This window comes from Mus caroli, chromosome 3 (genome assembly GCF_900094665.2).
Source record: "Mus caroli chromosome 3, CAROLI_EIJ_v1.1, whole genome shotgun sequence".
Lineage (NCBI taxonomy): Eukaryota > Metazoa > Chordata > Mammalia > Rodentia > Muridae > Mus > Mus caroli.
This window is the reverse complement of record NC_034572.1, coordinates 6,392,707-6,396,763: the sequence shown is the minus strand read 5'-3', so window position 1 is coordinate 6,396,763 and position 4,057 is coordinate 6,392,707. Positions and strand designations below refer to the sequence as shown.

General features: G+C 39.3%; 1 protein-coding gene across 1 annotated transcript in view; it reads right to left on the bottom strand.

Annotated features, from left to right (window-relative positions):
• Chmp4c (charged multivesicular body protein 4C) overlaps window positions 1-4,057 on the bottom strand; it is a 25,387-nt gene that overhangs the window by 7,181 nt on the left and 14,149 nt on the right. The gene's annotated exons all lie outside the window — the stretch shown is intronic.

Sequence of the window (4,057 nt, the reverse complement as noted above, 5' to 3'; positions counted from 1 at the left end):
TTGCATTTTCCGTTTTCTTTGATTGTTGTGCCGATGTTCTCTATGGAATCTTCTGCACCTGAGATTCTCTCTTCCATCTCTTGTATTCTGTTGCTGATACTTGCATCTATGGTTCTAGATTTCTTTCCTAGGGTTTCTATCTCCAACGTTGCCTCACTTTGGGTTTTCTTTATTGTGTCTACTTCCTTTTTTAGGTCTTGGATGGTTTTACTCAATTCCATCACCTGTTTGGTCGTGTTTTCCTGCAATTCTTTAAGGGATTTTTGTGCTTCCTCTTTAAGGTCTTCTACCTGTTTAGCAGTGTTCTCCTGTATTTCTTTGAGTGAGATATTAAAGTCCTTCTTGATGTCCTCTACCATCATCATGAGATATGCTTTTAAATCAGGTTCTAGCTTTTCGGGTGTGTTGGGGTGCCCTGGATTGGGTGAGGTGGGAGTGCTGGGTTCTGGTGTTGGTGAGTGGTCTTGGTTTATCGTAGTAAGATTTTTACGTTTACCTTTCATCATCTGGTAATCTCTGGAGTTAGTTGATTTAGTTGTCTCTGGTTAGAGCTTGTTCCTCAGGTGATTCTGTTAACCTCTATCAGCAGACCTGGGAGACAGGCTCTCTCCTCTGAGTTTCAGTGGTCAGAGCACTCTCTGCAGGCAAGCTCTCCTCTTACACGGAAGGTGCGCAGATATCTGGCGTTTGGACCTTCCTCCTGGCCCAAGATGAAGGCCCAAAACAGGACCTGTCCCCAAAGCTGTGTTGCTTCGGCCTGTCCCAGAAGCTGTTAGCTTCTGTAGACCACACTCTCACCTGTGCAGAATACTCTCAGAGGAGTCCCGGAACCAAGATGTCTGCCGCCAATGCTCAGGCAAAGCGCAGCAGGTGGAATTTTTAATGGCTTTATTTGTAATGATTGAAAAAAATTTTGTGAAAGATTAATAAACCACAAAACCTTTTTGAGAACCCAGATGAAAAGAATGCACAGTCCCAGTTTGTCCCTCCTGCCTTACATCCTTTATCTTATACTTAGCATCTTGGCCTCTTTTTATTATAATCTGCCTGAAGGTGTTTATGTGAATCTCGGTTTCAAAAACGGTTTGTTTGGTTGTCTATGAGACAGATTCTCATTTTGTAGCCCAGGCTGGCCTCAAATTCATGAATATCTTGCCCCAGATTCTAGGGTCCTAGGATTTCAGGGTTCAAGACCATACCTGGTTCAAAAATAGAATACCTCTTACAGACAGCATATAATTGACAACTTACTCAATAGTTGTTATTTTAATGCACATTTTGGTCCCATTTACTGTAATAAACGATTTTTTACCTAATGTGATATTTTGTACATTTTCTGCTTATTCCACTCATCAGCCTCTCCTTTCCCTTTATGTGGGATGATAAATATCCTTCTTTATTTTCTTACTTTGATTAGTTGTGCATAATAAATTTATTCCTGTGATACAGATACTTGCATTTACCTTTATTCCTGTATCTGTGGAGTTTTATAACCCTGTTGAAAATTAATGTTTACATGTTATTGACTGGAAATTAGATTCTCTTGTCATCACAGTCTACAATATCTAATTAAAACAATCTATAAACCCATCATTTCAGAAGTTGGGGCAGGACAGTCACAAATCTGAGGAAAGCCTAGAGAATCATAGCCAGCTTCAAGACAGCCTGGTCTATACAACAAGATCTTTTTATTTATTTATTTATTTTTTTAAATTAACTGTTTAAATTCTTTTTTTTTTTTAAGATTTATTTATTTATTATACATAAGCACACTGTAGCTGTCTTCAGACACTCCAGAAGAGGGCGCCAGATCTCGTTACGGATGGTTGTGAGCCACCATGTGGTTGCTGGGATTTGAACTCTGGACCTTTGGAAGAGCAGTCGGGTGCTCTTACCCACTGAGCCATCTCACCAGCCCACAAGATCTTTTTATTCAAATACATTATTAGTATCATTTCAATTTTAAAACTTCTGTTATCACCCTATTAAGCCTCTCATTTTCAGTCACTGACAATAAATATAGTGTTTACTGGCTTATTTTCTTTCCACTGCTGCCTGTATCACGCATTGTTCTCTGGATACTTAGTCCACAGAGTGGAACTGTTTGAAAGGATCAGAAGCATTAGGAGATGTGGCCTTGTTGGAGGAAGTGAGACACTGGGGCTGCCTTTCAGGTTGCAAAAGCCCACAACAAGCCCAGGTTCTCTCTCTCTCTACCTTAGGATCAGTGTGTAGACTCTCAGCTACTTCTCCAGTACCAGGTCTGCCTGGGTGAAATTTAAATTATTTGATTTAATCATCAAAGAATACCAAGAGAAAGCAATAGTATTAGCTTTACAGGAGGTGCAAGGAAAGAGTATTAATTGGAAAATGCCATAACTTTCTGGATTCTTATAAGAGCACAATACCATGGAAACATGGCCCTCAAGCTTGGAGTGTGGATTTTCTATGACTTAGCAAATACCTCCTCTTGGGAAAGTCATTCCCTCATTTCAAAGTTCAGTATGGGATTTTAGAGATTTATATTAGGTGAGAATAGGGAATTATAGGAATTAATGATACATTATGAGACCAGCTTATATACTCCTTAACTAAATAATAGTTATCTATATAACATTCCCAATAATGAGTTTGTACATCTTTTTTGTAATTACCATTAATGAGCATAACACAATATAATAAAACATCTCCTTATTTTCATAGGCACAACAAACAGTAGGGTATCCTGAAAGCTAAACTTCAAATGTACATCTCTACCCAATATTCTGGAAGTAGAAAGCCAGTATTATGTCACCCATCTTATTGGACTGGTTCCGGGTCTGTGCTTATTGAAAATTCAGCAACATGTAGAGTCCCAAATTTTAAATGAAATGTTTAAGTTCCCACTAATAATTATGACATGTTTACTATTTTAAAAACCTACACAGGTTGGGGATTTAGCTCAGTGGTAGAGCGCTTGCCTAGCAAACACAAGGCCCTGGGTTCAATCCTCAGTTCTAGAAAAAAAAAAATCTACAGATTATACAGATTACTCTTGAAAATCAGAAAACACAATTTGGTACAAAAGAAGCTTTGTGATCTGTGCCTATGACATAATCCTACCTCAACCACTTAATAACTTGGGTGTATACTGATCTAGAAGTAGTGTGACCTTTTCTCTTCTTGCTAATGTTCCTCTCCCAGATGATAGAGCCACACCCAGAGGACAGCAGAACACCGTCCTCTGGAACTCATGCTTTCAAATCTCTAGCTTTGTGTAAACTGTGTAGTTCATGCAGCTGTTTGCTACTGAGTATGGAAAATGTCTACTGTGGTACCTGAACATTAAGATTTTGATCATGATTCTCATCTCCTTCACATGTACTCAGAATCCCACAGATGGAGGGGCTACAGGAGACAACAGCTAGCCTTGCATGTGTTATTTATTAGACTCATTTTATTTTATTTGGAAAGTACACATTCTGTATGTATATGGAGGTCAAAACCCAGCTCTCAAGAGACAGTTCTCATCTTGCATCTTGTTGAGGCAAGATCTGTCTCTGTTCCTAACACTAGGCAACAGACTGATGCAGGCTAGCTGGCTCACCCGACCCTCCTTTCTACTTCACATTCCAACATAAAAGCAACCACATGGTAAATGCCTAAACTAACATATGGTTTCTTGAAACACTTGGGAGAAATGTGAAAAACTCCTCTAGAGTTGGCATCTCCACTCAACACTATTCTGAAAACTACAAATTGGCCTAAGCCAGAGTCCCAAACTCAGAAGTCAAAAGGGAATGAAAATAGGGGAGGCCAACTTTGTTTTCTCTCCTGTGAGAGAGTAAAAAGGCAATATACTGATAATAACAGTAATAATGATAATCAGAAGAAAAAGGATAGTACCACAGTGGCATGAAATGGCACCAGACCCAAGCCTCCAGCTCAGAACAACAAGAATAAAAGCTGGAACCCAGTGATGTGTGAGTATTGCTCTGTCTTAGCAGATGTAGCTCAGCTGGCTCCATCCACTGAGGTGGATGAAGCAAGGCATCTAGATGCATTCAGAATAGAAATT